Here is a 23346-nt window from a genome sequence, read left to right on the forward strand (position 1 = left end):
CGTGGCATTGGACTGGACGAAGAGGGCACATTTAGTTCCCTCCACGGTCGCCAGATCCAATACCTATGGACTTTTGCTTGTGGGGAACTGTGGAAGATAACGTCTATCGACGTAAGCCACGCACACTGGAGGAACTTCGCCAGGAGAGAACAGCGACATGTGCAGCGATCTCCACTGTAACACTGACTGACGTAGTCGTTTTGTTATGTATATAGCCGCCAACGGTGAACATTTTGAAACTTTAAAGTAACTATGTGCAAACTGAAGGTTGTACAACGTGTGTGATCAATTATTATATGTAAAATGAACACATACACTATGTGATCAAAAGTATTCGGACAACTGGCTGAAAATGGCTTACAAGTTCATGGCTCCCTCAATCGATAATGCTGCAATACAATATGGTGTTGGCCCACCCTTAGGCTTGATGACAGCTTCCGCTCTCGCAGCCACACGTTCAATCAGGTGCTGGAAGGTTTCTTGGGGAATGGCAGCCCATTCTTCACGGAGTGCTGCACTGAGTAGAGGTATCGATATCGGTCGGTGAGGCCTGGCACGAAGTCGGCGTTCCAAACCATCCCAAAGGTGTTCCATAGGATTCAGATCAGGACTGCAGGGCAGTCCATTACAGGGATGTTATTGTCGTGTTATTGTCGTCTAACCACTCCGCCTCACGCCGTGCATTATGAACAGGTGCTCGATCGTGTTGAAAGATGCAATCGCCATCCCCGAATTTCTCTTCAACAGTGGAAACAAGAAGGTGCTTAAAACATTAATATAGGCCTGTGCTGTGATAGTGGCACGCAAAACAACAAGGGGTGCAAGCCCCCTCCTTGAAAAACTCGACCACACCATAACACCGCCACCTACGAATTTTACTGTTGGCGATACACACGCTGGCAGACGATATTCACCGGGCATTCGCCATATCCCCACCCTGCCATCAGATCGCCACTTAGTGTACCGCCACACAACGTTTTTCCACAAGCGAGGCGACGTTTGGCATTTACCGGCGTGATGTGTGGCTTATGAGCAGCCGCTAGACCATGAAAACCAAGTTTTCTCACCTCCCGCCCAGCTGTCATAGTACTTGCAGTGGATCCTGATGCAGTTTGGAATTCCTGTGTGATGGTCTGGATAGATGTCTGCCTATTACACATTACGACCCTCTTCAACTATCGGCGGTCTTTGTCAGTCATCAGACGAGGTTGGCCTGTACGTTTTTGTGGTGTACGTGTCCCTTCAAATTTCCACTTCACTATCACATCGGAAACAGTGGACCTAAATATGTATAGAGGTGTGGAAATCTTGGGCATAGGCGTGACACAAGTGATACTCAATCACCTGACCACGTTCGAAGTCCGTGAGTTCCGCGGAGCGCCCCATTCTGCTCTCTCACGATGCCTAATGACTACTGAGGTTGCTGATATGTAGTACCTGGCAGTAGGTGGCAGCACATTGCACCTAATATGAAAAACGTATGTTTTTGGGGGTGTCCGGATAGTCTTGATCACATAGTGTAAGTAATACTTTTCGTTCCTTAAAGTGTATATACATTTTTTTGGCGGACTCTCTATATACATTTTTACCCTTTATCCATCTGGGGATTTCAGAGATCTTGATTCACTTTACACAGTCGAACTGTCTTTCTAGAACAAGACATCCTATGAAACTGACTTTATTACGAAAGGTGATTTTGGCTGCACAGGTCAGTCAATACTTCATTTTCTAGATTTTCCAAAACTATATTTTAGCGTGTTACAACTACAGTGCTATAGAATGTTGTAATTGTTTCTTGATGGAATTTCTGCTATTTTCACTCTAAAAATTTTCAGTTCAGTTCGTAATGTGTCGAGTGTGTACTTGTGTGAATAACTGTGATAAGTTATTGTGAAGTACACAGTTGTGTTTTTGTTCCTGTGGATGTCTATGAAATTGAATCGAAGGAACAGAGGGTAGACCAATGCTGGCGCATAGCCAACGGCTCTCGAATACCTCTAAGCGGGCCGCAGAACTTAATGTCCCTGTCCGGCGGAAGGGGGCCCATCAACGTTGACACATGCCGCCATTCCACCGCACTAGCATGCCTTAACGTCATTGGCGACGGGGGTGGAACTGTAACAAGACTGTTTCCAAAATATTATGCGTGACAGTCATTCCACGCTCATGTGGCTGTTACAGCCTCAGATGCGTTTCATGGCGATTCTCTTTCATCCAACTCCCTCTCTGATTCGCTGCCAAGTTGCGCTGGAGTTGTTATTTCCGTTCGTGACAGACTGTCACGCAGCTGAGTTGTTGTGAAATTGTAAGTATCTGCATGTACCACCTAGTACAGTGCGTACCCGAAGTATCCTGAAGAAACAAAGACCCAGTTCAGAAATGTGCTAAACAGTGAATACTGCAGTCCATAATATCTGGGTTCAGGCGGAGATATCACAAGCGTGGACACTCGTGTGTTATGCTATAGAGAGCCACGAGACAAGCTGCCTTGAATTAGTTAACAGGTTAGGTATAATTAAGTATCGCATTGCTATTGCCAACGACTACGTACCAAACCTGTCACATGGAAAGACACCGCAAAACCGCACTAACTTCTCTGTCTGTACGCCTTACGTAAATAAACGACGGCTGTAAAATGATGCCTTCGTATTTTTTATGTGAAAAATATTCAAGCGTTTTCAACTAACGCTTTGTAAACGAAGCTGTTTGAACGAAACAAACGTTATTAACATTCCACAACTTTATTCTTCGTGTCTACACAGTTGCAGGCCTCTGCTGCTAGATGCCCTCGAATTGTACCGTGTAACATGGCGAAGTGTACCGTAAGTACACTACTGGCCATTAAAATTGCTACACCACTAAGATGACGTGCGACAGACGCGAAATTTAACCGACAGGAAGAAGATGCTGTGATATACAAATGATTAGCTTTTCAGAACATTCACACAAGGTTGGCGCCGGTGGCGACACCTACAACGTGCTGACATGAGGAAAGTTTCCAATCAAATTCTCATAAACAAACAGCAGTTGACCGGCGTTACCTGGTGAAACGTTGTTGTGATGCCATGTGTAAGGAGGAGAAATGCGTACCATCACGTTTCCGACTATGATAAAGGTCGGATTCTAGGCTATCGCGATTGCGGTTTATCGTATCGCGACATTGCTGCTCGCGTTGGTCGAGATCCAATGACTGTTAGCAGAATATGTAATCGGTGGGTTCAGTAGGGTAATACGGAACGCCGTGCTGGATCCCAACGGCCTCTTATCACTAGCAGTCGAGATGACAGGCATCCTATTCGCTTGGCTGTGACGGATCGCGCAGCCACGTCTCGATCCAAGTTAACAGATGGGGACGTTTGCAAGACAACAACCATCTGCACGAACAGTTCGACGACGTTTGCAACAGCATGGACCATCAGCTCGGAGACCATGGCTGCGGTTACCCTGGACGCTGCATCACAGACAGCAGCGCCTGCGATGGTGTACTCACGACGAACCTGGGTGCACGAATGGCAAAACGTCATTTTTTCGGATGAATCCAGGTTCTGTTTACAGCATCATGATGGTCGCAACCGTTTTTGGCGACATCGCGGTGAACGCACATTGGAAGCGTGTATTCGTCATCGCCATACTGGCGTATCACCCGGCGTGATGGTATGGGGTGCCATTGGTTACACGTCTCGGTCAGCTCTTGTTCGCACTGACGCCACTTTGAAAAGTGGAAGCTACATTTCAGATGTGTTACGACCCGTGGCTCTACCCTTCATTCGATCCCTGCGAAGTCCTACATTTCAGCAGGATAATGCACGACCGCGTGTTGCAGCTCCTGTACGGGCCTTTCAGGATACAGAAAATGTTCGATTGCTGCCGTGGCCAACACATTCTCCAGATCTCTCACCAACTGAAAACGTCTGGTCAATGGTGGCCGAGCAACTGGCTCGTCGCAATACGCCAGTCACTACTCTTGATGAACTGTGGTATCGTGTTGAAGCTGCGTGGACAGCTGTACCTGTACACCCCATCCAAGCTCTGTTTGACTCAATGCCCAGGCGTATCAAGGCCATTATTACGGCGGGAGGTGGTTGTTCTGGGTACTGATTTCTCAGGATCTATGCACCCAAACTGCCTGAAAATGTAATCACATGTCAGTTCTAGTATAATACATTTATCCAATGAATACCCGTTTAACATCTGCATTTCTTCTTGGTGTAGCAATTTTAATGGTCAGTAGTGTGTGTCGCCGCGTCAGAAACAGAGCGCTGTAATCGAGTTTCGAATTCGAAGAGTTCGCCCACAAATGGTGCACCCTCTCCTTCAGCATGACAATGCCAGTCCACACACGAGCATTGCGACATCTGCAACAATCCGACGCCTTGGGTTCACCGTGATCGAGCATCCTCCATACAGTCCCGACTTGATCCCATCCATTCATCTCTTCCCAAAACGTAAAGAACACCTTCGAGGACTTCACTTTGATAATGATGAAGCAGTGCAAGCAGATGTGAGGTTGTGGCTCCGTCAACAGAGTCTAATAGTCTACAGTGACGGTATCAACAAACTGGTCTCTCTTTGGGACAAATGTGTTCTTCGCCAGGATGACTACGATGAGAAATGGATATGCAGATAAAGAATAAAGACGTAGAATAATAATGTTTTATTAAAAAAGCGTTATGCGTTTTTCACAAATAAAAATCGGAGGCGTTACTTTTCAGTACTACCCCTTAAATCGTAGAAACCGACCTGTTGTGTCCAAGCGTAAAGAAAAGAGCAACAGACGTTCTCACAACAGAACAATGGCTGTCGCTTGAGAGATTCCTGCTCATGAAATGTAACGAGTGTTATATGAATACCGCGAATACAGCGGTGGATACACAGACACCATGGGACACTGGAGAAATGTTTGAATTTTAAAGCAGGACAGCGGTGGGAAGTAGGATGCGAGCAATATTTTCGGTCATCATATAGTGTACTTTCACACAACCAGCTCGGCTATGGAAGCGTGAAGTGAAGCAATTCTGCTACTTTGGAAGCAAAATAACTCTTCACGGACGAAGCAAGGAGGACATGAAAGACTAGGACAAGCAAAGAGATAATCCTGTCCAGAAGAAGTCTGCTTGTAACAAACACCGGTCTTAATTTGAAACGAAAAACAAGCAAACACTGTCCGAATAAGCCTTGAAGGCCCAACGGTACCGACTGACTGCCATGTCATCCTCAGCCCTTAGAAGTCACCGGATGAGGATACGGAGGGGCACGTGGTCAACACACCTCTGTCCCGGTAGTATTTAGTTTTCGTGACCGGTGCCGCTACTTCTCAGTCAAATAGCTCCTCAATTGGCCTCACAAGGGCTGAGTTCACCCCGCTTGCCAACAGCATTCGGTGAACGCTCTCGGTGACCTAACCAGGACCGACAGCGCTTAACTTCGGTAATCTGACGGGAACCGGTGTTACCACGGCGGCAAAGCCGTTGCCGGTCTTAATTTGAGAAAGAAATGAATGAGGATGTACATTTGGAGCACAGCATTCTCTGATAGTTGATCGTGGACTGTAGGAAAACAGGAAACGAAGAGAATCGAAGCGTTTGAGATATGGTGCTATAGAAGGATGTCGAAAATCTAGCGGGATGATAAGAAATGAAGAGGTTTTCTTTAGAATAGGCGAGGAGAGGAACATTTGGAAAACATTGTCGAGAAGAAGAGACAGGATGACGAGACTCATTTATTAAGACATCGAGGAATAATCTCCATTGTTCTTGAGGGTGTTGTAGAGGTTATAAACCATAATGAAAGATAGAGATTGTTATACATAAAGAAGAGTAAAAAACGGTAATGCGCGAGTGGCGTCTCGTTCTAGGTGAAAATTGAGCAAGCAGCGGTTTCGATCGATGCCTATCTTTGTAATGTCAGTTTAAATATTTACGAGATTATTTCGGCTCAAATGCACTTGTCTACATCTACATACATTCTCGGCAAGCCACCATACAGTGCATGGCGGAAGGTATATTGTACCACCAATAGACATTACGTTTCTTGTTTCATGCGCAAATGGAGCGAGGAAAAAACGACTGTTTATATTCCTTCGCACGAGTCCCAATTTGTCTTATCTTGACTTCGTGGTCGTTACGCGAAGTATACGTTGGCAGTAGAATCGTTGTACAGTTAGCTGCAAATTCCGGTTCTCTAAATTGTGAAATGAACTCTTTTACATCGTAAAGAAAAAAATTATTAATTAGTTAACTTGCTTGCTCTTTGACATTTGTCTTTGACAAAGATAAGACAGGTACTGCACTAAAAAAACTCTTTGAATTTTTTTTTGCCTAGATGCATTCATTACAAAAATTTTTGCCTGTGCAGTACAAACAATCAGTGAAAAAATTTGACTATAGATGAATATTTTTCCTTCGTAGCTGCTGCAAGGAGAGAAAGGGTTAGGTACAGAACGAGTTGGCGGTCGGAGGTTTCCGCTTCTCCGGTTCTCAGAGAACGCCAGGCAAGGTTGGAGAAAACTGCTACAACTCGTGATGAAGACTCCGTCTCTCTCTTGGCCACAGAAGTACTCACAGTCGCCGTAAGATTTTCTGGAAAACACTTTCAAAATGACAAGGTTGAAAAAACAGTCAGTGGCAGTGTGGCATCTTCTGACTAACAAAGTAGTCGCTTAGGGAACGTCTTGAACACACAAGTTGACGGCGAAATATTGCGCGTTGTTCGGACCGGGATAGTAGTAGATTCGCCCAGTATTGTTAAATCGCGAAGAACTCACTATGCACTGTATTGCAAAACACGCCAACAGTTTTTATGAAGGTCCGGGGATCCAACATCGAATAAAAGTTCGTAAACGATATTTACCATTTTCACAAATTAAATTTTTTATTCTTGATAATTGCGATTACAAGTTAACCTCTGCACTTCTTATTACTTCTATCTGCAAACTTATCTCCAACAAAAAAACACAATGACTAATCGTCATTACTTATTTACAAAAATTACAAGAAAACACAGATGTTCCTCCTTTTTTTCAGCAAAGAGCGTTGTCGTCAGAGGAAAGAGCGTTGTCGTATCAAACTGCGGTAGCGCATCATCGCTGGAAGGCGCAGCTGGAATATTACAATCATGTTACATTACGTAGGAACATTACAATTGTCCCAACAGTGTTTCAAAAACCGAACATGTTCTTCCCTCCAGATATTACCGGCCGGGGTGGCCAAGTGGTTCTAGGCGCTACAGTCTGGAACCGCGTGACAGCTACGATCGCAGGTTTGAATCTTGCCTCGGGTATGGATGTGTGTGATGTCCTTAGGTTAGTTGTTGTTGTTGTGGTCTTCAGTCCTGAGACTGGTTTGATGCAGCTCTCCATGCTACTCTATCCTGTGCAAGCTTTTTCATCTCCCAGTACCTACTGCAACCTACATCCTTCTGAATCTGCTTAGTGTATTCATCTCTTGGTCTCCCTCTACGATTTTTACCCTCCACGCTGCCCTCCAATACTAAATTGGTGATCCCTTGATGCCTCAGAACATGTCCTACCAACCGATCCCTTCTTCTGGTCAAGTTGTGCCACAAACTTCTCTTCTCCCCAACCCTATTCAATACTTCCTCATTAGTTATGTGATCTACCCATCTAATCTTCAGCATTCTTCTGTAGGACCACATTTCGAAAGCTTCTATTCTCTTCTTGTCCAAACTATTTATCGTCCATGTTTCACTTCCATACATGGCTACACTCCATACGAATACTTTCAGAAATGACTTCCTGACACTTAAATCAATACTGGATGTTAACAAATTTCTCTTCTTCAGAAACGCTTTCCTTGCCATTGCCAGCCTACATTTTATATCTTCTCTACTTCGACCATCATCAGTTATTTTGCTCCCCAAATAGCAAAACTCCTTTACTACTTTAAGTGCCTCATTTCCTAATCTAATTCCCTCAGCATCACCCGACTTAATTAGACTACATTCCATTATCCTTGTTTTGCTTTTGTTGATGTTCATCTTATATCCTCCTTTCAAGACACTGTCCATTCCATTCAACTGCTCTTCCAAGTCCTTTGCTGTCTCGGACAGAATTACAATGTCATCGGCGAACCTCAAAGTTTTTATTTCTTCTCCATGAATTTTAATACCTACTCCGAATTTTTCTTTTGTTTCCTTTACTGCTTGCTCAATATACAGATTGAACAACATCGGGGAGAGGCTACAACCCTGTCTTACTCCCTTCCCAACCACTGCTTCCCTTTCATGTCCCTCGACTCTTATAACTGCCATCTGGTTTCTGTACAAATTGTAAATAGCTTTTCGCTCCCTGTATTTTACCCCTGCCACCTTTAGAATTTGAAAGAGAGTATTCCAGTCAACATTGTCAAAAGCTTTCTCTAAGTCTACAAATGCTAGAAACGTAGGTTTGCCTTTCCTTAATCTTTCTTCTAAGATAAGTCGTAAGGTCAGTATTGCCTCACGTGTTCCAGTGTTTCTACGGAATCCAAACTGATCTTCCCCGAGGTTGGCTTCTACTGGTTTTTCCATTCGTCTGTAAAGAATTCGTGTTAGTATTTTGCAGCTGTGACTTATTAAGCTGATAGTTCGGTAATTTTCACATCTGTCAACACCTGCTTTCTTTGGGATTGGAATTATTATATTCTTCTTGAAGTCTGAGGGTATTTCGCCTGTTTCATACATCTTGCTCACCAGATGGTAGAGTTTTGTCAGGACTGGCTCTCCCACGGCCGTCAGTAGTTCCAATGGAATATTGTCTACTCCGGGGGCCTTGTTTCGACTCAGGTCTTTCAGTGCTCTGTCAAACTCTTCACGCAGTATCATATCTCCCATTTCATCTTCATCTACATCCTCTTCCATTTCCATAATATTGTCCTCAAGTACATCGCCCTTGTATAGACCCTCTATATACTCCTTCCACCTTTCTGCTTTCCCTTCTTTGCTTAGAACTGGGTTTCCATCTGAGCTCTTGATATTCATACAAGTCGTACTCTTATCTCCAAAGGTCTCTTTAATTTTCCTGTAGGCGGTATCTATCTTACCCCTAGTGAGATAGGCCTCTACATCCTTACATTTGTCCTCTAGCCATCCCTGCTTAGCCATTTTGCACTTCCTGACGATCTCATTTTTGAGACGTTTGTATTCCTTTTTGCCTGTTTCACTTACTGCATTTTTATATTTTCTCCTTTCATCAATTAAATTCAATATTTCTTCTGTTACCCAAGGATTTCTACTAGCCCTCGTCTTTTTACCTACTTGATCCTCTGCTGCCTTCACTACTTCATCCCTCAAAGCTACCCATTCTTCTTCTACTGTATTTATTTCCCCCATTCCTGTCAATTGCTCCCTTATGCTCTCCCTGAATCTCTGTACAACCTCTGGTTCTTTTAGTTTATCCAGGTCCCATCTCCTTAAATTCCCACCTTTTTGCAGTTTCTTCAGTTTTAATCTACAGGTCATAACCAATAGATTGTGGTCAGAGTCCACATCTGCCCCTGGAAATGTCTTACAATTTAAAACCTGGTTCCTAAATCTCTGTCTTACCATTATATAATCTATCTGATACCTTTTAGTATCTCCAGGGTTCTTCCATGTATACAACCTTCTTTCATGATTCTTAAACCAAGTGTTAGTTATGATTATGTTGTGCTCTGTGCAAAATTCTACCAGGCGGCTTCCTCTTTCATTTCTGTCCCCCAATCCATATTCACCTACTATGTTTCCTTCTCTCCCTTTTCCTACACTCGAATTCCAGTCACCCATGACTATTAAATTTTCGTCTCCCTTCACAATCTGAATAATTTCTTTAATTTCATCATACATTTCTTCAATTTCTTCGTCATCTGCAGAGCTAGTTGGCATATAAACTTGTACTACTGTAGTAGGCGTGGGCTTCGTATCTATCTTGGCCACAATAATGCGTTCACTATGCTGTTTGTAGTAGCTTACCCGCATTCCTATTTTCCTATTCATTATTAAACCTACTCCTGCATTACCCCTATTTGATTTTGTGTTTATAACCCTGTAGTCACCTGACCAGAAGTCTTGTTCCTCCTGCCACCGAACTTCACTAATTCCCACTATATCTAACTTCAACCTATCCATTTCCCTTTTTAAATTTTCTAACCTACCTGCCCGATTAAGGGATCTGACATTCCACGCTCCGATCCGTAGAACGCCAGTTTTCTTTCTCCTGATAACGACATCCTCTTGAGTAGTCCCCGCCCGGAGATCCGAATGGGGGACTATTTTACCTCCGGAATATTTTACCCAAGAGGACGCCATCATCATGTAATCATACAGTAAAGCTGCATGCCCTCGGGAAAAATTACGGCTGTAGTTTCCCCTTGCTTTCAGCCGTTCGCAGTACCAGCACGGCAAGGCCGTTTTGGTTATTGTTACAAGGCCAGACCAGTCAATCATTCAGACTGTTGCCCTTGCAACTACTGAAAAGGCTGCTGCCCCTCTTCAGGAACCACACGTTTGTCTGGCCTCTCAACAGATACCCCTCCGTTGTGGTTGCACCTACGGTACGGCTATCTGTATCGCCGAGGCACGCAAGCCTCCCCACCAACGGCAAGGTCCATGGTTCATGGGGGGGGGGGGGGTTAGGTTAGTTAGGTTTAAGTATTTCTAAGTTCTAGGGGACTGATGACCTCAGAAGTTAAGTCCCATAGTGCTCAGTGCCATTTGAACCTCCAGATATTTCCATTTGAGTTCTCGAAGCATATCCATAATACTCGCAGTAGCACGGGTCTGAATCGCTACGATATTTTCATTTAATGCGACACGGAGGGGATCCCAAACACTGCTCAAGACTGGGTCGCATTAGTGTTCTATACGCCGTCTCCCTTACAGGCGTGTTACGCCCACCTAGAATTCTCCCAATAAATCTGAGTCCACACTTCGCCTTCCCAGATCTTACGAGCTCGTTCCATTTCGTATCGCTTTGAAGTGCTATGCTTAGGTATTTAATCGTCGTGACTGTGGCAAGCAGCACACCACTAATACTGTATTCGAACGTAACTGGAATTTTTTTTCCCGGCGCGTCTCCATTAACATAGGTTTTTCTACATTTAGAGCAAGCTGCCATTCATTACACCAAATAAAAATTCTGTCTAAATTATCCTGTATCTTCACTCACTCAACGACCACACTTTTCAGCACGCTGCAGCATAATCAGCAAACAGTCGCGGTTTGCTGCTTATCCTATCCACCAAATCGTTTAATATGCAGATAACATACCACGTTTCCCTGCGGCCCTCATGACGATATCCTTACCTTTGATGAACACTCGCCGTCCAGGACGACTTACTGGGTTCTATTACGAGTACCTAACAAGTCTTCGAGACACTCACGTATCCGAGAACCTATTCCGTATTCAGTTTTTAACAGTATGCAGTGCGGCACTGTGTCAAACGCTTTCCGGAATTCTGGAAATACCGAATCTCTTGTTGCCCTTCATCCACGGTCCGCACGACATCGTGCGAAGAAAATGGAAGCTGATAATGTGAATCGACTAAAATTTTGATAACATTAAAGGCGACGCCTTTCCGAAAAACAAGTTACTGTTTTCAAACACACACACACACACACACACACACACACACACACACACTATCAGCTATGCAATAATAAGTTTTACACAGGGTGGTCAAAAACAGTCTGAAAACTAAGTGCGTCGCAATGTTCACTATGTTGAGAAATAATTGTTAAGAGAAAAATCCGATATGTTGCTCCTTTTCCGGGTTAATTAACATTGAAGATCTCTGCGCGTGCAAATTCAAGCGGGCCGCCACGGACGGTGTTGCCAAAAGCTTTCTTCGTTTGGTTTCCTAAAACAGAACACTGGAGCGTTACAAAAATTAGACATGGGACAGTAGTAACAATTGAATCCGAGCCAAAGGCTGAGCAGTCACTGCGCTATCATGTACGGTACGAGACGAATCGACACTAACAGCATCTGGTTGACTGCCTGAATTTGCGGTCGCAACGGCCTGGTTGGCTAATTTAATAGCAACAGCTATCCTGGCCTAGTTGATTCTTCATCTACATCCATGTGCATACTCAGAACACCACTGTGATGTGCATAGCAGAACGTACTTGCCGTTGTACCCCGTGTTAGAGCTTCTTTTTGTTCTATTTGCATAAGAAGAGCTGGAAGAACAACTGCTTAAATTTGCGCGTGGTAATCACAAGGGCTATTTTTTTCAAGGTCCGATCGATTGACAAATTAAAACCACACTGAAAATTCGATGAATGCCCGTCGATCGCGAGATGCCGCACTTTTCGGGTTCTAAGTGCACAGTGAGCAAGCGGAGACGCCTAGAACGATAAAGTATCCCACCAAGCGTGAACTCTTGCTGAGGGCAATCGCCTGTTTTCATACAGCCCATATAACGCAACTGTTATGCGTGTGGCCTCACACTGCAGGGGCAATGAAGACGCTTCTGCTGCGTGTTCGATGTGAAGTGTTTGATCACCCACCATACAGCTCAGACTCGGCTCCCTCTCATTTTCATCTCTTCGCTCTGATGAACCGATGGCTGTGAGGACAGCATTTTGTCACAGACAACTATATGCAGACCAGTGTAGAGAATTGGAGGAATTCGCAGGTGGCTGCTTTCTATGACTAGGCTATTGGAAAGTTGGTGCCAAGCTACGACAAATGTCAAAGTCGGACTGGCGACTATGTCGAGAAGTAGCTGAAATGTGTAACTAAATGTTGCAAACAGAACATTTTTGATTTTCACTGTAGTTTCCATTTCACGACCGATAGGACCTTAAGAAAATAAATAGCCCCCGTTGTGTAATCTTGCTTTCGCACTCACTACGGGAGCAATACGGAGGCCTAATATTTGTTCACAGGATGGTTTACGTAAATCTAGAAGGGTCTGACAGTTCAGGCTTTTCAGAACGTCCTTAGCATTGCTCTACGATTCAAACAAATCTGTGATCATTTTTGTTGCTCTTCTCTGAATGCTCTGAGTATCCACCATTGCTATTATTCGATATATGGATCCTACACACTGGAGTAATATTCTATGAATAATCGCACAAAAGTTTTGCAAGAAATTTACTTTGTAGACTGACTGCATTTTCCCAGAATGCTATAAATCGTAATCTGCCAACATCATTACGCATGGCTGAGCCAATGTGGCCATATCTTCACAAACTGTGGCACCCAGGTGTTTGAATAACCTGACTCATTACAATTCTGATAGTGACATTGTCGTCGTAGAACACTGCTTTTTTGAGTTTTGTGAAGTGTATAATTTTTCATTTCCAATTTGAAGCAAAATGTCAATCTTTGCACCACTATGGATTATTTTACATACTGCAAAAACTTTTCATATTCAAAAAATTTGAAGTTACTATTACTATTGACATTGAACACACACTAACAGCCATGGTTCTATCATACTTTCCTGGGGCACACTGAAGTTACACCAACATCTGTCGATATGCTGCGTCCTCCTTACCAAGAAATCATCAACCCAGTTCGTTGGATACCCCATAAGATGGTACTTTCGCTTATATGCGTTGGTGTGGTATCAAGTCAAATGCAAGAAGTTCTGCGTCTATGTTACTGCTTGTTCTACCGCTTTCAGTATGTCGTTTGAGGAAAGCGCGAACTGGGAGTGGTATGATCGACGTTTTTTGAATTCTTACTTCTTAATATGATGGAGGCCACTGTGTTCACGATACCTTGTTAGTTTCATCTCAGAATATGTTCCAAGGACGAAGGTGTAAGTTGTGTCATACACACGTCGAGTTTTCTGCCGCATGAAATTACAAATCCTATGGCCGACATATTCGTCCCGAGAGAGTAGCAACTGTATCGATATTTCAAACAGTTCTCATTTTTTCTTCAGTCTCAGTTGCGCGCTTTCTGATATGACATGTTTCCAACTCTTTGGATCATCTTCAGATCCACATAATTGCGTCAGCAACTCGTCGTGTTGTGTTAGTGCTTCACCCACGAGTCTGTCAATGATGTGAGGGTTTGACACGGACTCGACCGGTTGCTGACGCAACTACATAGATCAAATGGCTCTGAGCACTATGGGACTTAACATCTAAGGTCATCAGTCCCCTAGAACTTAGAACTACTTAAACCTAACTAACCTAAGGACATCACACACTGTAAGTAGGCTGTTTAGGTTTTTTTTATTGGTAACGCCACCTCTGTATGAAAATCACTGGCTGTGCTGTGTGCAGTCTGTGGCTGCTTTGCATTGTTGTAATACTCGCCATTGTAGTGTTAGGCAGCTGGCTGTGAACAGCGCGTAGCGTTGCGCAGTTGGAGGTGAGCCGCCAGCAGTGGTGGATGTGGGCAGAGAGATGGCGGAGTTTTGTAATTTGTCATGAACTGCTATATATATTATGACTATTAAGGTAAATACATTGTTTGTTCTCTATTAATATCTTTCATTTGCTAACTATCCCTATCAGTAGTTAGTGCCTTCCATAGTTTGAATCTTTTATTTAGCTGGCAGTAGTGGCGCTCGCTGTATTGCAGTAGCTTGAGCAGCGAAGATTTTTGTGAGGTAAGTGATTTGTGAAAGGTATAGTTTAATGTTAGTCAGGGCCATTCTTTTGTAGGGAATTTTGAAAGTCAGATTGCGTTGCGCTAACAAAATATTGTGTGTCAGATTAAGCACAGTCATGTATAATTGTTCAAAAGGGGACGTTTCAACACATCCATGCCCGAGGCAGGATTCGAACCTGCGACCGTAGCGGTCACGCGGTGCCAAACTGAAGCGCTTAGAGCCGCACGGCCACACCGGCCGGCTACATAGATCTGAAGATGATCCAGAGAGATCTAAACGTGTTATGTATCAAGACACGTGCAACTGAAACTGAAGAGAAAATGAGAACTGCTTTAATTCACAAAGAGACGACAAAACAGTTATTACAATATTTCGAAGATTCTTCAGCTTGAGATCACAAGTGTAGTTTTATAATAAATAGTTTATGCTGAAATATTCCAGAATTTTTACAATGAAAGACACGGAAATCCACAAGCTGTTTAATGAACCAGATACGCGACATGTAGTTAAGAGCAGAAGAATAGAATGACTGGGTCATGAACTGAGAAGAGAAGAAAGGATGGTGAAGGCAGTGGTAGAAGGGAAGCCACAAAGATTGAGAGCCTTGGCAGGGAGAAACAGAGGTGGCTGTATGGAGTCAAGAGAGACTGGAGCCCTAGTAGAGCGTGACCAGTGCTAGAGACCGATGGAAGAGGCTAAAGACTGAGGCAGTGGACCGACTTCAGTTGATGTGGCCAACTTAATAAGTGTAGGAGGTGGGCAATCACATACAGTACCACGCCGAAAATGGTATAGGAAACCTGTTGGCTGTTAAAGCAACTGCCAGTCGTCATGGGATGGATACATGCAGGTCCTGTATGGCTTTCAGGGGAATCTTATACCATCCTGCCGGCAACAGTGGCAAGTTGAAGTTACAATGATGAAGGTAGATAGCGATCACACACTTCTCTCCAAAGCAGACCACAAATGCTCAATAGTATCGAGATCTGATGACAGCAGTGGCTAGGACAGATGAGACACTTCATCCTCGTGTTCACAAAACCTGTTGTGGACGATACCAACATTATGAACGGGCGCTCTGTCTTCTTGGAAGACAGCATCACCACTGGGGAACAAATATTGTGCTACGGGATGGGCCTGATCAACCAAAACGGTCACAAAATCCCTGGCGGTATGCGACCTTGCAAATTAACCACGCGGCTCATGAAATACCACGATAAGGCTGCCCACATCTGCACCAAACCTCCCCCTTCCCCCTCCCTCCACCATGTTTCACTCTTGGGACGTAAACTCGGCTAAAAACCTGAAACAATATGAAACAAGACTCATCCGACCAAATGACTTTCTTCCATTGTTCCACAGTCCAGCTTTTATGGCTTCGGCACAACGTTTTCCTGTTGCAGGCATTTGCACCACTGATGACTGGTTTCGGAATTCCAGCTCGCCCCATTTTATGGAGCTTCCTTCGTGCTGTTTTGATGCTGACAGTGTTCGCGAGTCCGACTTTCAGTTCTACAGTAATTTTTGAAGCTGTCGTCCTCTTGTTGTTGTTGTTGTTGTTGTTGTTGTGGTCTTCAGTCCTGAGACTGATTTGATGCAGCTCTCCATGCTACTCTATCCTGTGCAAGCTGCTTCATCTCCCAGTACGTACTGCAGGCTACATACTTCTGATTCTGCTTAGTGTATTCATCTCGTGGTCTCCCTCTACGATTTTTACCATCCACGCTGCCCTCCAATACTAAATTGATGATCCCTTGATGCCTCAGAACTGGTCCTACCAACCGATCCCTTCTTCTAGTCAAGTTGTGCCACAAACTCCTCTTCTCCCCAATTCTATTCAATACCTCCTCATTAGTTATGTGATCTACCCATCTAATCTTCAGCATTCTTCTGTAGCACCACATTTCGAAAGCTTCTATTCTCTTCTTGTCCAAACTATTTATCGTCCATGTTTCACTTCCATACATGGCTACACTCTATACAAATACTTTCAGAAACGACTTCCTGACACTTAAATCAATACTCGATGTTAACAAATTCCTCTTCTTCAGAAACGCTTTCCTTGCCATTGCGAGCCTACATTTTATATCCTCTCTACTTCGACCATCATCAGTTATTTTGCTCCCTAAATAGCAAAACTCCTGTACTACTTTAAGTGTCTCATTTCCTGATCTACTTCCCTCAGCATCACACGAGTTAACTTGACTACATTTCATTATCCTCGTTTTGCTTTTGTTGATGTTCATCTTATACCCTCCTTTCAAGACACTATCCATTCTATTCAACTGCTCTTCCAAGTCCTTTGCTGTCTCTGACAGAATTACAATGTCATCGGCGAACCTCAAAGTTTTTATTTCTTCTCCATGGATTTTAATACCTACTCCGAATTTTTCTTTTGTTTCCTTTACTGCTTGCTCAATATACAGAGCGAATAACATCAGGGAGAGGCTACACCCCTGTCTCACTCCCTTCCCAACCACTCCTTCTCTTTCATGTGCCTCGACTCTTAGAACTGCCATCTGGTTTCTGTACAAATTGTAAATAGCCTTTCGCTCCCTGTATTTTACCCCTGCCACCTTCAGAATTTGAAAGAGAGTATTCCAGCCAACATTGCCAAAAGCTTTCTCTAAGTCTATAAATGCCAGAAACGTAGGTTTGGCTTTTCTTAATCTAGCTTCTAAGATAAGCAGTAGGGTCAGCATTGCCTCACGTGTTCCAACATTTCTACGTCGTCCTCTTATTTTTCGTCAAAGTTCTCTTCAATGGCCGTCTGTCACGATCAGTCAACACACACCTTCGTCCACGATGGAACTCGGCAGTTGATGTTATAACTCGGCAGTTGATGTTATCCAGCTTTCCCTTTATGTGGTATAAATTTTCGATACGGAGTCTCTTCGGCACTAAACGCTTCGGCTACCTTTGTTACGGAAGAAAATGGCTCTGAGCACTATGGGACTCAACTACTGAGGTCATTAGTCCCCTAGAACTTAGAACTAGTTAAACCTAACTAACCTAAGGACATCACAAACATCCATGCCCGAGGCAGGATTCGAACCTGCGACCGTAGCGGTCTTGCGGTTCCAAACTGCAGCGCCTTTAACCGCACGGCCACTTCGGCCGGCTGTTACGGAAGCACCAACAATATGACCACCAACAACTTGTCCACGTTCGAATTCGCTTAGCTCAGACATGATGCACTCACACCCACACAGAACACTTTTCTGACCACGACTGTCACTTGCAACTTATTGACGACACTGCACAGGTTTCGTTCGTAGTCAAATACAACATGCATCCTGCAGGCTTGGCCAACATCTCTGTTTATGTTCGACTACGCATCTCGTGCGGCGTTTTCATAATTTTGTCCGACCTCTGTAAGTGCACAAATTTGGGATCACTGACCACCAAACAGTGAGTTGGAAACCGTTAAGACGCCATGCAGTAGCACTATGCGTGCTACAGGCTATAACACAAGATTAGCAGACTGATATTTGGAACGTTCGAATTTGCATCAGCACGGCTTTAGAAAGCATCGCTCCTGCGAAACGCAACTCGCCCTTTTTTCACACGATATCTTGCGAACCATGGATGAAGGGTATCAGAAGGATGCCATATTCCTTGACTTCCGGAAAGCGTTTGACTCGGTGCGCCACTGCAGACTCCTAACTAAGGTACGATCATATGGGATTGGTTCCCAAGTATGTGAGTGGCTCGAAGACTTCTTAAGTAATAGAACCCAGTACGTTGTTCTCGATGGTGAGTGTTCATCGGAGGTGAGGGTATCATCTGGAGTGCCCCAGGGAAGTCTGGTAGGTCCGCTGTTGTTTTCTATCTACATAAATGATCTTTTGGATATGGTGGTTAGCAATGTGCGGCTGTTTGCTGATGATGCTGTGGTGTACGGGAAAGTGTCGTTGTTGAGTGAGTGTAGGAGGATACAAGATGACTTGGACAGGATTTGTGATTGGTGTAAAGAATGGCAGCTAACTCTAAATATAGATAAATGTAAATTAATGCAGATGAATAGGAAAAACAATCCCGTAATGTTTGAATACTCCATTAGTAGTGTAGCGCTCGATACAGTCACGTCGATTAAATATTTGGGCGTAACATTGCAGAGCGATATGAAGTGGGACAAGCATGTAATGGCAGTTGTGGGGAAGGCGGATAGTCGTCTTCGGTTCATTGGTAGAATTTTGGGAAGATGTGGTTCATCTATAAAGGAGACCGCTTATAAAACACTAATAAGACCTATTCTTGAGTACTGCTCGAGCGTTTGGGATCCCTATCAGGTCGGATTGAGGGAGGACATAGAAGCAATTCAGAGGCGGGCTGCTAGATTTGTTACTGGTAGGTTTGATCATCACGCGAGTGTTACGGAAATGCTTCAGGAACTCTGGTGGGAGTCTCTAGAGGAAAGGAGGCGTTCTTTTCGTGAATCGCTACTGAGGAAATTTAGAGAACCAGCATTTGAGGCTGACTGCAGTACAATTTTACTGCCGCCAACTTATATTTCACGGAAAGACCACAAAGATAAGATAAGAGAGATTAGGGCTCGTACAGAGGCGTATAGGCAGTCATTTTTCCCTCGTTCTGTTTGGGAGTGGAACAGGGAGAGAAGATGCTAGTTGTGGTACGAGGTACCCTCCGCCACGCACCGTATGGTAGATTGCGGAGTATGTATGTAGATGTAGATGAAGTGAAATAAAAAGATGAAATGTTAAGGTCATGTAGACAGCTATGTTATGAAATAGATGCGATAAGAAGGGTGTCTGACACTGTCAGAGAAAACATCCTAGCATTCTTCTAATGTGGTTTTGGCAGAAAAAGACAAAGGACATTATAGACTGATGTATGAAGACTTAAACTCTGCTTCTCTTTAACAACCATTACGTCACTTCGGAGCAGATTGTACACACCTGTAGAGTGTTAACTGACGGCGTAGAAGACGGATGCATGACACCAAATTGTCTGGTGGCGTCAGTGCCACGTAATAAATGTATATTATTTGTCTAGATAACAGTAAGCGTAAATGTATGATAGTGCGTTCCTCTTAGTTCCTCACGAAAGCTCGATGGCGGCAATTACGAGTGTAAACAAAATCTATCAACGATAATGGCGCATTTGCCATCTCGATATTACTCACTTAACAGTTCCTGCGAGTTCAAACAGTCGTATTTACAAGCCGACGACGATAAATATCGTGGACAGATCTTTATTTGGCGCCGATTAGCCTTGCTGTCGCAAGACAGACGCTAGTCGCTGCGACAGCAGGATTAAAAGGCTCTTCGCGCGCTTTGTTTCCATGGTAACAGATTGCGCTCTAATGCTAAAGAACGCGAGGCATTTACGCGTCATATTTATTTCAGTACATATTTCCAAAACAGATAAAATGGCCTCATATTTCATCCAAGTTACTCGCTCTCCATGCAGCTAGCGACGAAGTACTGTACATTTTTCGTACTGACAATCAAATCAAAACACTTCTTGAAACGGTGCGGTAACAGCTGTGAAATATGTGACCAAGCTGATAATAAAATTAAAATTCGTAGTACGTTTTTGTCATTTAACTCAATTAAGACAGTCTAGTGCGCTGTCAAATGTAAACAACATAGCTGCCTGGCAATTACGAAATATTTAATATGACGTATTAAATTGCTCTTACAGTGGTTGGCGACTAGCAACTATAGAATTATGTGAATTTCGGCACATCTGTCACTAAAAAATTAAAACGACACAGCAAAAAACTACATTATAACAACAAAACTTCATACTCGTATGGACTGAGAGAGAACAGTGACAGACCGATTAATTTTGACAGGTCAGAGTTGGTGTTATAAATGAAAGAGGCAAGCAACTACAGATCGTAATGGCACAAATGACGGCGTTGCTAACATACCTGACGAAAATGCTGCATCGCGACTTCACTAACCATGTGTTTCCCCGCTGCGGTGTCTGTGTATACCTCTCGCCTACACCAACCTCCGAAGAGAGTAGCCATGAAACACAAGTTCGCCAAGCGCTCGGTAGAGAGCAGCATCACTTTTGCGCGCCCATCGCGGTGTAGTTAATACCTCGAGCGCTAGAAAGCAGCACTGCAGTTTTACCTCTCAACGATTTGTTTCCGTCAAGTGGGCGGCGATCGACGAATTGCCGAGAGCACAAAGAAACTGGGAACTATTTTGAACAACATGTGCTACTGTCTCCATGTGGCGGTTTCCGAATTTGAAGAACCGGTGGAAGAAAAGACATACGAAATAAAAGAGTGCTGTGGATCCAGTTCGCTTCACTCAGTTATCTGTTCGTATACAGTACTCTTCCTTACGCCCTAAGATTTGTGTGCAAGTTTTATAATAGTTTGTAGCCATATGCATACAGCTAATGTATTCCTGTACCATTTGTCTTTCAACCATGGTGTTCATGAAATTTCTTTTGCGTTGAAGCACAAACCGTAGTAAGTGTAAGAGCGTTCAAACGGGAAAGATACCATATAAAGTGTTAAACGAACTTAATGGTCACTTTCAACGGAGAAGCCCTTTCAGTATCGACAATGACAGATCTTTGATATGGGGTGTATTTTAAATTAGAAGAGAATGTGGCGTAACAACTCGATAGCAAGCTTGTGCGTTAGTGCCAACAGTCTAAGGATGCGATCAGCGAAATTTGAATCCCCAAAAGCAACCGCGCAGCTATACTCGAAAAAATTGGCAATTAAAATCATTTAGACAACCATTTGCCGAAGAATGATGAGTTTGTGAAGAAAATAACATGCATCTAGGTCAGAGTTTCATGAGGTATTTTTGACACTCCCACAGTAAGTATTCATAATGGGCGAAATGCATTTTATAACTTTGATCATGATAGGTCCATTTAGTTTACACTTGTCAACAAATCGAAACTTTTTTTTGTGTATCTGGGTTCTAGGTAGGTGGAGACACCAAATTTTGGGATGCTGGATTCTGGGGTGCAATCAGATTTTTTTTATTCACGTCACATCTCTGAGATGCAAAATACTGATAAAATCACATCAATTTAATTTCCAGTATGTGGTGAACATTAATAAAACCGAAAATTGTACAAACAATTACATTAAAATCATAGCAGTCAGCACATTACACAGAAAATCACTTGTATCATCGAAACAGTAATCATAATTGTAAACGTTAACGTGTTTTGAAGTTTAATGTCAGTTTATGTGGAGAAAAGGAATGAGGATGTTTTCCTTTTGCAAAAGGGCTCACCAGTCTCTCTAAACAAAAACCAAAAGTAATTCCTCATTATAGAAGGCTTCTAGCGTCGAACATAGTGATGTTCCATATAAGTATTCACCATGTTAATCGCTAACGGTACCCAAATTTTGAGAAAAAAAAAGATTTGTGAAAGTAAACAGTGTTATTTTCACTTCATTTTATACCCCATTTTTTGTGGTTGCCGAACAGTTCAGTCACTACAGAAACGTAATTCGTTTATCATCTGTTCCCCAAAAAGTCATAAACTGTGGCACTGAAAGAAGTCTAAGCATGCGTCAGTTTGGTAACAGATGCTTCAAACTGATGTCACTTGTTTTGGAAAAACTTCTTACAATTGGTTGAAATCATCGCCCTATTAATCAAGAAGATTTGCAAAAGTCAGCATCAGGTCTAGTTTAGTATGAAATGGAGGCAGTACGACTTCAGTTGGTAAAATAATGGTTTGCTCTTGACATTTCCTTTCCTGCAGTATACATGGTTCTTCATAAGTACCTCTGCTTTAGCGGATACCCGAGCGAAAAGCTCAAGACTTACAGAAAACAGACACCTGCCAGTGGATAGGGCATCTCCTGGTGCTAAATATAGGCACCATTATGACACGGCAAACATCAATACCTGCGTGTAATTCACTAAAATTGCTGACACGAATTGGCGGGGAAGGCGTGACAGCAGCGCGCTTTGCACCTAGTTTATTGGGTTGCCTATCTGCAGGAAGCAACTAATCCGCTGCGACAATACAGAGCATATGATTTGTTTACGATGGTGTACTGAAAAGTAATGCCTCCGAATTTTTTATGTGAAAACTCTTAAACCTTTTTAAATAAAATAAGAGTTATTAGCATTCAACATATTTATTCTTCATTTCTACATCTTTATTTCTCAACATAGTCACTTTGGAAATGAGCACATTTCTCCCAACGAGAGATCAATTTGTTGATACCGTCACCGTAGCTTGTTTGATTCTTTTGACGGAGCCAGTAGCTCACCTCCGCTTGTGCCGCTTCAAAACTATCAAACTGAAGTCCTCGAACGTGATGTTTCAGTTTTGGTAACAGATGAAAATCTGATGTGCCCAAGTCGGTATTGTACAGAGGATAATCGATGACAGTGAATCCAAATTTCCAGATTGCTGCAGATGTTGCAGCACATGCTGAAGGAGAGGGTGTGCATGTGTGGACAAACTCTTAGAATTCGTGGTTTCAGGCATCTGAGAGTCTCTCACTCACAGTCATAATAACGTTGCACATCACCAAGTTGCACGCTACAATCCGGGGCCCTCTAGCGACAGAGGGCTACAAATATGTAGATACGAAGAATAAAGATCTACGGGAGCTGTTCAGAAAGTAAGGCACGATCGATAAGGAAATGAAAACCACAGTGAAAATAAAAAAGTTTTATTCGCAACAGTTAGCCACACCTTCCAGTTACCTCTCTAAACAGTCGCAGCTCCGACTTGGACATTTGTCGTGGCGTTGTAAGAGCTTTCCAGTATCCTCGTCACACAAAGCAGCCGCCTGTGCTTTCCGCCAATTCTCAACGCTGGTCTG

General features: G+C 43.4%; 1 long non-coding RNA gene across 1 annotated transcript in view; it reads right to left on the minus strand.

Annotated features, from left to right (window-relative positions):
• Positions 1-20526, minus strand: part of LOC126485083 (uncharacterized) — a 184759-nt gene extending 164233 nt beyond the window's left edge. Inside the window, exon 1 of the long non-coding RNA XR_007587904.1 lies at positions 20449-20526. This is a non-coding gene — a long non-coding RNA (uncharacterized LOC126485083). The remainder of the gene's footprint in view (positions 1-20448) is intronic.
• Positions 20527-23346: the final 2820 nt, after the last annotated feature.

Source organism: Schistocerca serialis, chromosome 6, assembly GCF_023864345.2.
Source record: "Schistocerca serialis cubense isolate TAMUIC-IGC-003099 chromosome 6, iqSchSeri2.2, whole genome shotgun sequence".
Classification (NCBI taxonomy): Eukaryota; Metazoa; Arthropoda; class Insecta; order Orthoptera; family Acrididae; genus Schistocerca; species Schistocerca serialis.